The 11,901-nt window shown below is 47.0% G+C and overlaps 1 long non-coding RNA gene across 1 annotated transcript; it reads left to right on the top strand.

Annotated features, from left to right (window-relative positions):
• Nucleotides 1-1,129: 1,129 nt before the first annotated feature.
• On the top strand, nucleotides 1,130-11,591 carry LOC129629220 (uncharacterized). The gene is made up of 3 exons (XR_008703092.1): nucleotides 1,130-1,305; nucleotides 10,922-11,083; nucleotides 11,466-11,591. It is a non-coding gene; the product is annotated as an uncharacterized LOC129629220 (long non-coding RNA).
• Nucleotides 11,592-11,901: the final 310 nt, after the last annotated feature.

Below are 11,901 nucleotides of genomic sequence, written 5' to 3'. Positions count from 1 at the left end.
TGCAGACTTGGGGCAGGGTCCTGTCTCCACCTCAAGGGATAGACAAAACAATACCTTTGAGTTCTTCTGTAGAACTAACCACCACCCCCAACCCAAATGGAAGATGGACTGCTTGATGAAGCACCCTTCATTCCAGAGAGAAGGGCATAGTCTGATAACCTTGAGAACCACAAAAGTTCACCTGAGGCTACATTAAGGAGTGAAGGCCCTGAACACACCCTGATCCTTATGAACCTCTGAGCCACCAGGGAAGCCTTCCTTATGACCAACCCCACTCTTGAACCATGGCTATAAAGCTTCTCACCAAATCACTCCCCCCACCCCGCCCGTCATTGGTACACTCAATTTTTGTGCGCACAAGCCTGCTGTGGCCCCCTTTGCCTGGTAAAGCAATAAAGCTATTCATTTCTACTTTACCCAAAACTCTGTCTCTAACAGTTGATTTGGCACTGCTGCACAGAGGCCACATTTTCGGCATCAACACCACCATTGGCTCCCACCCAGGTAATGGTGATGGCCTCCTATCTGGCCTTGCTTCCTCCACGCTTGGCCTCGTCAAATCCTTTCTCCATCCTACATCCAGATGCAACACAGGCTGTTCCTTCCTGGGTACCCGTCCTGAGAGGGCACCGTGCAGCCATCCCCTGCTCCCCCTCCCGTTTCTTGAGCATCCTTTCTTCTAGGAAACCTTCTCTGCCCTGCAGGACTGGGCTGTGTTTACACAGTGGTGTGGGCTGATCCCCACCATCCCATTGGTTCTGCTGGATGACTACTGCCTGGGGCTATCTGGCTTTCCTACCCGCCTGGAATGCAGGCGAAGGAAGGGTTTTGGAAAGGAAGGTGGGGTTGGTGGCAATGACAGTGATTCAGGCCCTCTAGCTGGGAGTTTTGAGTTGAGAAATAAGAGTCAATTAGGCTCTAATTAATTACTAGGCTTTTTATTATTGCTAATAAAACTATTCTAGAGAAATTTAAAAATTTCTCTTTTTGAAGAGAGTGATATGGCCCAGAGACAAATGAGCTTTCTACCCCTTCCTTCCTGGGTAGAGACCACCCTCCTGTCAGAGTGGCACAGCAGGACAACCATGGGCCTCGATGCAGAGCAGCTGGCCGGGGAGATCTTACTAAAAGGAGGATGGAAGGAAGTGTGTTCCTGCCCAGCAGGAGCATCTCCAAGGGAGCGGCAGAAATGGACGGTCACGTACCTATTTGACCCTTTTCCAGTCTCAACAACCCTGTCACTGCTTCTTCTGAAGGTGATATAAGTTAAGGGAGCCAACAGTGATTTCTGGCCAATGTTAAAAGGTAAAGTGAGGCATATTAAAAATTGTAAGAGTTTATGTAGGCAAACACTGATTAGAATTGGGCAATGCCCAACTGGTAGTGGTTAGGAGCTCCACTGGCATAAACTGGGGCAGGACTTCTACTTAGAAGAGGCAGGAGCAAAGAAAGGAAATGATTTGATTGGCTCATAGCTTAAGTATTGCGTTGTTTAGGAAAGCCCAGGTGGCTGTTTGTGATTGGTTGGTTATCCTTAGGATTCCCAGGTGGTGCTTGTGGTTAAGAACCTGTCTGCCAATGCAAGAGATCTGAGAGATGCAGTTTCTACCCCTGGGCTGGGAAGATCCCCTGAAGGAGGACATGGCAAATATCCTTGCCTGGAGAATCCCATGGACAGAGTAGCCTGGCAGGCTATGGTCCATGGTTTCACGAGTTGGACACGGCTGAAGTGACTTAGCACGCACATCCTTAGGTCTCAGTTTCTAACCCTTGAAGCATTATTGCTTGGGTTTTGGTTTGTTTGCACAGGCCATCAAGGCATAAAATCACCTCAACCTAATGGCCTCCTTGTTTGATTAGTTTAACAGTGAAGCTCAAGGGACGAGTTTCTCTTTTACAGGCCAGCAGGAGTGTGTGGAGAGGTAAAGGATGTTTCTTCCTATGTGCGTTGTCTCTGGTTTGCCACCAGATCTGGGGGCCCAGCCCAGAGCCTGGTATGTTGTAGATCACCTACCTAAATGTTTGCCAACTGGAGGAGAGGTTTTACATTTATTGGCTTCACTAGAAGGAATCATATCTGATGAAGAAACTGAGTCCTGGGAACGAAGGTGACTCACCCAAGGGCAGAGATGTCAGTGTCCCTTTCAGCCTTCTTACTCCAGGAAGATGTTTCCTGGTCCAGCTTTGGTTGCAGGCTAAGGTCACTAGGTGGTTTGAAACAGGAAAGCTCAGAGGGAGCTCTGAGTAGAACCAGGCACAAACAGTATCCCAAGTACGCCATGTGGACACATCTGCATGGGATGGATGAGGGCTTGAGCTGGGGCAGGTCAGGAGGCAGGAAGGCTGGAAGCCAGAGCTGCAGAAACAGGGCTGGTTAGCCTGGGGAAGAAGAGTATTTTCTGATGGGCTGTTAGGTGGGAGGAGACTCAAGCTTATACTGAATATTCCCAGAGGAGAGAGCTTGGATCAATGAGAAGCGTATTTGTTTAGTGCACTAAATCCCACAGACACTTACAAACACTAATTTGTGTGCACAATGGTGGACCCGACCCTGCTGTTGAGGAGAATTTGGTCTTGTTGTGTCTTAATACTGTGTCAGACATGCCCAGTACTGGTGTTCACTGTGGGGCAGAGAAACACCTGCCTTGGACCAGGGGAAAGGTAGGTGGTCAGAGACAGTTCAAGGAGGCATTTTGGTTCAATACAATTTTCTAACAAGTAGTGCTAACCAAAACAGAAATAGAAATCTGGAGGGATAGTGGCTGACCAATGGCAGATCCCCTCTAATTCGGCTTCACATGGTTCTCAGCAGGGCTTAGGAATGGCTGGTGGCAGTGGTTAGGTCTGATTGGCCCAGGCCCCATCCCACAAGCCAGATCAGATGCTGCCTGGAGCTCGCTTGTATCTGCTTCCTTATTTGGTCCAATACTATTAAGTCAGGCTGTGCAAGCCCACCACGCTTGCTGAAGTCCAGCTGGTGACCTGGCCTTAGACTGAATTCTTTACCTGCTTCAATATCTTCCAGGATTGAGGAGTGGTGGTTAGAGGGGACAATCCCTGCTCTTTCAGAAATTTTCAACTCAGTTGTGACCCAGAGCTTCCCTCTGAGCTCCAAGGTTCTGCGACTATCTATGGAGAGGGTGGAGGGGGTGATGAAGAAGATGGATGGACTCTGAGCACCCGGAGAGGGTGGTGTGATGCACACCCGTGTGCATAACCTATCTGCTGTCTGTTCCTCCCTGTTGCCACTTTCCCGGAACTGGAACTAAGCCTTGGCTGCCTGCACGTCTCTCTCCTCCTTTCCCTGCTGCTTCCAGAGGCCCTTCATCCTAGCAGTCCTTAGAGCAGTGCACTCAGGGGATGATGAAGAGTGACATCTGAAAAGGCTACATACTGTATGACTCCAACTACATGACATTCAAGAAAAGGCAAACGTATGGAGACAGTAGACAGTTCAGTGGTTCCCAGGAGTTGAGGACTGGGAGGGAAGAATAAGTGGAGCACAGAGGATTTTTTGGACAACTGCTCTATAAGATACTATAATGGTGGATGCATGTCATTTTGTGCTATGCTATGCTATGCTAAGTTGCTTCAGTTGTGTCTGACTCTTTGCAACCCTATAAACCGCAGCCCGCCAGGCTCCTCTGTCCATGGGATTCTCCAGGCAAAAATACTGGAGTGGGTTGCCTTGTGCTCCTCCAAGGAATTTTCCTGACCCAGGGATCGAACCCATGTCTCTTATGTCTCCTGCATTGGCACGCGGGTCCTTTACCATTAGTGCTGTCTGTCCAAATCCATAGAATATGCAACACCAGAGTGAGCCCTAATGAGAACTGTGGGCTTTTGGTGATTATGGTACCTTGTTAACTAAGGTACCATTCTGATGACTGGTGTTGATAACAGGCAGGCTATGCATGAGTGGGGGCAAGGGTTATACTAGAAAAATATCTCTACCTTCCCCTCAGTTTTGCTGTGAGCCTAAAACTTCTCTGAAAAATAAGGTTTGCCTTTTTAAAAATAGCCTCAAATTCTTAGAGGCTAGTTCTCTTTCCATTGAGAAGTAATCTCCCCCGCCTTGACTCTGGGTGGGATTTTTGATGGCTTTGGCTCATAGAATACAAAGGAAGCGATGCTATGAGGCTTCTGAGACTAGGTCATAAAAGGGCTTGCACCTGGTTCTCATGCTCTCTCTGGGAACCCAGCTAACATGCTTCAGGAAGTCCAAGCCAGATGGACCCAGGCAGGCACCTGGTTGGTGGGCCCAGAGGAGCCCAGCTTTACATCATCCCAGCCCAGGTATCAGACATTAGAGAAGCATCATCCAGATGATTCAACCCTTGCTGTTTGAATTTCTCAGATAAGGCCCCAGACATCACAGAGCAGAGATAAGCCATTTACGCTGGAATCTCCACCCAAATTCCTGTCTCTAGAATCTATGAGCATAAAAAATAATTTTGTCTTATTCCACCTAGTTTGGAGTGGTTTGTTACACAGCAACAGATAACCAGGACATCATGCCAGATCAAAAGGTTATGAGAACTCACTTTCTCAGACTCTCCCAATATTAAGTTTCTATTTCCTTGCAGGCAAACAAGGTGTAGGCTGCTGGCAAGTAGGCACAGTTGGTTGGTGCATCGATCGCCAGGCTTGTATGTGATGGCTGGGACACTTTATCCTTCCTTCCTGCCACTCACTTGGCTAAACAGGGAAGTAGATGGTGACATTAATCACCTGTTACCCTCCTTCCCCACTCCTGTCTGAAGGGAGCTGCTCACAGGCCTGAGAGCTCAGCTGGGGAGGACGTTGGTCTCTGGGGCTGAATCAATATCTGCCTTGGAGCCAGCTCTTAAGGGCTATTAGTATGTCATTTACAAAATGACTGTATTGACCACAGGAGAAGATAATTGCCAGAGACAAATGCCCACTTTGACACGTAGCTCTCTCTCGGGCCCTGGAAGGGCTACTGAGCCTCCTGTGTGGGTGTGGAGGTGATGTGTCTGGCTATGGGGCGGGTGGGGGGAGGTGGCTGGTATACAGCAGTCCAGAAGTGGATGGGGGGATGCCAAAAGGTGCCTCTGTGTGTGTGTGTGAAAGAGAGAGAGATTGGGCTCTGAGCTGCTACTAGGCCACTCCACCTCTAAATCTTGTGTGGGCATCAGATGAGGCTGTGAAATATGGACAAGGTCAGGGCTGCTTTGGGATGCTGGCTTTTTCCCTTTGCCTCTTTTCCTGGGTCCTAGGGATGATGGAGAGGCATCCTTCCCAGTTCCTTTCTTTACCCATCTCCTCCAGGAGCTGAGTAAGATGAAAATGAATGGTCAGTGCCAACCACAAGCACCAGGGAATGTGAAGGAGGAGGATAACTGACGTCACTGGTGCCAGAGTAGAAGCTGGGAGACCAGTTAGGTCACCAGTTAGGTTATGGCTGCGTAGCCCATTTTCAAAATAAAGTACAAACAGGGGCATATCACAGTGCTGTTCTGCCCCACGTTTTTTTTTTCATTTTACATTAAGTCTTGTGGATTGTTCTATGTTGGCACATGCAGAGGCCCCCTCATTTTTTAATGAGCATATATAACATTTTATTTTATAGATATATTATCATTGATTCAATTAGCTTCCTATTGATGGATATTTAGCCAACCATTTCTCACGCTTTAAAGTGCATGTGAACCAGTCATCTGGTGATCATGTGGAAATGCAGATTCTGAGTCCATAGGTCTAAGATGGGACCCTAGAGTCTACATATTTGACAAGCTCCTGGGTGGTGCTGATGCTTCTGTTCCATTGACCACCCTTTGCATAGAGAGGATTCAGACAGTAGTCAATATTTTGTCATTATAAACAATAGGCAATACATATTTTTTTTTAATTATTTATTTAGTTATTTAGTTTTGGCTGCACTGGGTCTTCATCGCTGTGCGCGGGCTTTCTCTGGTTGTGGCAAGCGGGGGCTGCTCTTCACTGAGGTGGGTGGGCTTCTCATTGCAGTGGCTGCCCTTGTGGAGAACAGGCTCTAGGGCACGCTGGCTCCAGAAGCACACGGGCTTGGCTGCCCCATGGCGTGTGGGATCCTTCCGGACCAGGGATCAAACCCATGCCCCCTTGCATTGGCAGGTGGGTTCTTAAACACTGGACCACCAGAGAAGTCCTGCGATAAATATTCTCCTAGGTGCCTTTCATAATGTGCAATTCTATCTGTAGGATAAATGGATAGAAATAGAATTTCTGGACCAAACGTATGGATGTGGCCTGGTGATTTGTTAGATTTTGCAAATTGCCCTTCATAGGATGTCCACTCTGACAGCCTGCAGGGGTTGGCCCTACACCTTTGCCGATAGAAAGTATTATGACACAGATGTGCTTCCATTTCGCTTTCATGTCTTTAGTTTGTATTTTTATCAATTTAGATATTATATTATTAGTGTGTAGATGGTGATTCAGTGGCAAAGAATCTGCCTGCCATGCAGCAGACGCGGGTTCGATCTCTGGATCGGGATCTGCTGGAGGAGGAAATGGCAACCCACTCCAGTATCCTTGCCTGGGACACTCCATGGGCAGAGGAGCCTTGTGGGCTACGGTCCAGGGTATCGCAGAGAGCTGGACGTGACCGAGCGCGCATGCACAGGCATTCAGGCCTGGTGGAACTTTATGGTGAGTTGTGCCCTTTTTTGTTTTAGCATTTGTCCTTCATCCCAACTTCAAACCTGCTTGTGTCTGCTGTGCCTCTGCTCTTGCTCGCCTGTACATTCCTGTGTATTTTTAAGATTTTTTAAACTTAATTTATCAATTGGTTCACTTGCATATGCATATTAAAATGTTATATATTATGTATAATCTTCATTTAGAAGCACCGTTTCCTCCACCCTCATTATTTCATGAAATCATTTTGTTCATTTTCACATGCATTTTTAAGATTATGCTTCTCCTCTCCATCATTAGAGATAATGTTCTCAGTCATTTATCCCAATTTTCCAGAGCACATCATTTTCTCCTCCTTCTGAAAGTTGACATACCACAATTTTTGTATCTATGTTTGCCAATGTCCCTGACAAAGTTATTCCAAGCTATTTGTTCTTTAATAGTCATTTGTTTTATCTTTTTGGCCGGTGGGTGTCTATTTATGAATTCTGCAGTGGAGCTATTTACTGTTTTCTTTTCCCCTTTCATTTGTGTTTTTTATAAAATCACGTTGAAATAGATGCAAATGCACAGATACAGATGTCAAATGTTCTATGAAGCTTATATTTTAAAATATTGAGAGAAAAATTTCTTAGTCCTTTGCATCCACAGCTTCTGCACTCAGACAAGGCAACTGCTTTAAATTCTTTTGACTTTTTTGGCATTTTCTTTATATTTCTAAGTAACACACTTATTACTCTTTTTTTAATGCTGTAAAGTTTTAGATTCTATTGATTTCCTATGACACAAGAGGTGGCTCTAACCCTTTCACTCTCATCATCCCCATTTCCCCCTCAATTCTTTTAATACAGCTATAGCACAATTTTTTAACTAAATAAATATAATGTACATAGTATTGTGGTTATATGACTATTATTTAGAGTTGAGGCCTGTGGTGACTCATGTTAAGTTTCCTTTTTGCACAACATTCTATTTCTTTTGCAGTTCCTATTCAGCTTTTTCTTTGTGGTCATTCCTCTGTATGGATCATTCATTTACTCTCAGCTCTCTGAACAGAAGTATAATTCTCTTCTTAGTATTCACAGCTTCAGTAAGAGCCCCTCCTGGAGGCCCCTGGTCTCTTGTTTCTCATCCCGATTGGTCCCTCTCTTGGCCCCCTTCACCGCCCCCTGGGGACTCCCTCTGTGCTCTCCTGTGTTGGGTCCCCTACCTTCTGGTTTTCTCCTTTTGGTGGAACCATCTTTTAATAATTTGCAGAGAAAAGATGCGTGGGGGGTCAAATGTTGGAGGATTTTCATCTCTGCGAATGTTATTACTCTACCTTATATCTATCCATGGCTGAATGATAGTTTCACTAGATGCAGAATCCTGGGGTTGATGTAATTTTCCCTTAGAATCTGCAGGGCCTTTGTCTCCTAGCTTCAGTATTGATGAGAACTGTTTTGATGCTGGATCCTTTGGAGGTGACCCCAACTTGCCTGCTTCCCTTCCCACCAGCACATCACCTCTCTGGATGCCTCTCGATCACCTCTTTACGGTGGTGTTCTCAGGTTTCCTGATCGTGTGCTTGGAAACCCATTTTGCTTTATGCTGGGCTCTTGATAGGGCTCTTCGATACGGAAACACCACCTTCAAATCTAGGAAATTAACTTGCACAACGTTACATTTTAAAAATCCCTGCCTTTTGTTGTCTCTTTTCCCTTTCCAAAACTTGTTTCATGATTATTGGACATTTGACCTCCAGGGGGAAAAAATATTCTTAAATATCTTTTCTTTCCTGTTTTTAATCTCTTTAACTATTTTTTTCTTCTTTCTTCTAAGGCTTCTATTGATTTTTTAGTTCATGCTATTTTCTGTTTTCTTGTTTCCTCAATCCTTCCCCTATCCCAATATACATTTTTGTGGGGGAGGGCATCCTGTTCTAATTTCCATGGATGCAATATCTTCTTCTTCTTTTTTTTTTAAATCTCTTTGAAGATATTAACTATAATATTTGCTCCCTACCTTAATTCATTTTTTGTTTAAAGTTGTTTTTCTATTTGTTTCATGTCTGCGTTTCATGTTTGGAGACTGTCTGATATGTGTTGATCTTTGGCTAACTCTTAATGTTTAAGAGTGAAGCATTACAACGTGGCTAGGAAGATCTGGTACGTGGGCCCGATTGCCTAGAGGTGGGTTTCACTGGGGGCTTACCGGGCAGGGACCAATTTGAGACATTGAAGACTCTCCTCCTCCTGCCGTGACATCCTCTTTTCTCTTGACCAGTTTCCACAGCGGGGAACCTGCCTGTCTCCTGGGAGCTAAGTGGGGAAGAAGGGTCAGGGAAGACGGGTGGGGGAGCGGGGGGTGGGGTCTCATCACTTGTAGATCTTCAGCTGGGCCATGCACAGTGTGGCATCCCCACTTTCAGGGTGCCTGTTCCGAACCTAGACCTCCTCCCTATCTGCCTGTCATGGTGGGGGAAGCTACTGCTGCTTACACAGACTCGGGGACAGTCCCGCTATTTTCAGCCGCAGCCACACGCTGCCGTGAAGGTCCTCGGCACCTCTCCCCGCTGGGCCTTCCTGGACTCTGTGCACTGAAGCAGTTGCTTCTGGGTCTCCACTTCACTGCCCTCCATGCTGGCGGCTTGGACCCGGCTCTTTTTAGTCTGGTAAGTTTCTTCATGCCTCTGCTTCCCCCCCCCACCACCCCCACCCAAGAATTCTAAACTTCTGTTTACATCAGCTCTGATATCCGCTCTTGTTATCTTTGTTGTGGTTTTATGCTCTGTTCTCTTTCATGTGATTTTCATCCTGTGGCTGTCACATTTTTAGCCACAACAAGAAAGAAACAGAGATAAATGTTGGATTGAACCCAAAAGTGCTTTTGGTTTTTCCACAAGCTCTCATGGGCCAACCCAATAGGTTTGTAACTCCATGTTTAGCTGGAACCAGTCTGTCCTCTAATTTCCACTCTTTCTGAATCCTTTTGTTTTAGGTGTGTCTTAGAGTAATCATTCCAAATTATAAATCTGCTCTTGTGTGTGTATGTGTTAAGTCACTTCAGTCAAGTGACGTCCAAGTCTTTGCAACCCTAAGGACTATAGCCCACCCATAGGGCTTTTCTGTCCGTGGGATTCTCCAGGCAAGAATCCTGGAGTGGGTTACCATGCCTTCCTCCAGGGGATCTTCCCATTCCAGGGATCAAACCTGCATCTCTTACGTCTCCTGCATTGGCAGAGGGTTCTTTACCACTAGCGCCACCTGGGAAGCCCTAAACCTGCTCTTACCTCCCTTTAATTTAAAATCAAGGTTTTCTAGGATGGCCCAAAGTCTTTGACACGGCTCGAAGGCCTGCCTGCTCTGCCTCCAGCCTCACCTCCCCAGGACCTCACTTCGCTAATGTGCTGTTCCCTCTGCCTGCATGCTTGTCCCTCAACCGCCCTTCCCTGGTTAGTGTCCGTGGTCCTTCAGTGCTCATCTCAAATCTCCCTTCTTCACAGAAGCCTCTCTTGCTTCTCGCTAGGTCAGCCTCCCTGTTATACCCCTTAGAAGCCCTCTGTGCCTAAGTTTAAACGCCCAAGGACTTGCTGGATTTCTGTGCTCTTCACTAAGCTCTAAGCTTATAGCTTTAGTAGTGAGTTTAGCTGCGAGGTGGGGTGGGGTGGGGGGTGGGGAGGGAGGAGAATGGGGGAGCAGGTAGAGCTGGGTTCTGTGAGGCCAGGAATTAACCGTGTCTTTTTCAATATTGTATCCCCATGGCCAAGCACAGTATTTGCACAGAAAGGCTGCTCAAAGTACAGCTGTTGGATGGATGGATGAATGAAGGAGAAGGTACCTGGGCCTTAGAGGTGGCCTGACTCAGCATCTGCTTGTTACGGCTCGAGCACAGGCGCTTGCGTTTTCATGTGTGATGCTAACCACAGTCCTCCGAGGTGGGTACTGTCAGTATCGTCTTACAGGGGGAGAAGTTGGGGTTCAGAGAGTGAAATGAACTTGCCTAACATCACACAGCTAAGCGATAGAGCTGAGATTAGCGCGCGTGTCTATCTGCCTCCAAAGCCGATCGGTTTCTTCACTTTGTGTGCCCTGGATGATAACATTGGCTCACGTTGCAGGAATCAGGGCAGCGAGTGGGTGAGTCAGCCTGGACTGCTCTAACAGCCCCTAAACCTCACAGCTGGCAAGTAGGGGTGACCCTTATGGATCTGCAGCGTGCCTATGTTTCTTTTAGGCCTGGCTGTGCTTGGCTCTGGGTGGATGGTCAAGTTTAGGTCAGCTCCTGCTTCTCCTTCTAGGATTATGCACAAGAAGCCTCCATGCTCTGTGGAATTTTGTTCTCATGGTAGAGAGACGCTCAAGAGGTCTGCCATAAACGTACAGACCTTCTAGAAACTTTGGACCCGTGTGCCACATCCACTCACGCTCCACTGGTCAAAGCAAGTTGACCAACATCCAAGGTGTGGGAGGTGTCTCCTTCCATGGGAGTGGGGGCTCTAGAGAATGAACATTTGCTGAACAAGAGTACAACCTTGCATAGTGATAGACGAAGTGACCTCCATGGGCAATGACAACTTTGGAACCCATCTCCTAGGGGCTTCCAGCCGGACAGGGATGCCCTTTGAGAAGATCTTTCACAGCAGCCCACAGGTTAAGCCCCCACCATGTCTAAATGCATCTTGTCCTTGCGGGCACCCAAACCTCACTGGCGAGGAGGGAGGGGATGTTAGAGTGGGCATCTGGTTTTGTTGGTTGGTGCTCATGCGGTCATGAAATATGCGTGTACATGTAAGTGACATATTTAAGCCTTTTTCTGACCTGGACCCTCACCCTCTTCTCCAGGACTGGATGCATCTATAAACAGGATCTGTTTTGTCCACTGAGAACTCCAAAGGAGAAAAAGCACGAAATAAAAGCAGTAGATTTCAGTTAAACACGGGGAAGAACTTCTGTCTGCCTAGGTCTCAGATTAAAAAGGAAAGTTCCTTTATTAATTTCATAAACATTCTTTAGATACCTTACAATGCTGGGCAATTGAAATGCTGGAGGGAAGGGTTGCGGGTGGGCGGGGGGATGGTGATATAATACAGCACAGCCCCTGGTTGGGTTTTCCAGAAGCCTGCCTTCTGCCTGAGCAAATGTTGCAGTTGATGAAGCCCTTACGGGCCTTGCAGGTCAACCCTTCAGACAGCCCCTCTGCCACTTCTGAACAGTCACTCCTGCAGGACACTGGGCCTGGTATCCTGCCCTCCTCCAGTCTGTGCCCAGAACCCCACCA

Source organism: Bubalus kerabau, chromosome 15, assembly GCF_029407905.1.
Source record: "Bubalus kerabau isolate K-KA32 ecotype Philippines breed swamp buffalo chromosome 15, PCC_UOA_SB_1v2, whole genome shotgun sequence".
Taxonomy (NCBI): Eukaryota; Metazoa; Chordata; class Mammalia; order Artiodactyla; family Bovidae; genus Bubalus; species Bubalus kerabau.
The sequence above is the reverse complement of the archived record's forward strand: the minus strand, read 5'-3'. Positions and strand labels throughout refer to the sequence as shown.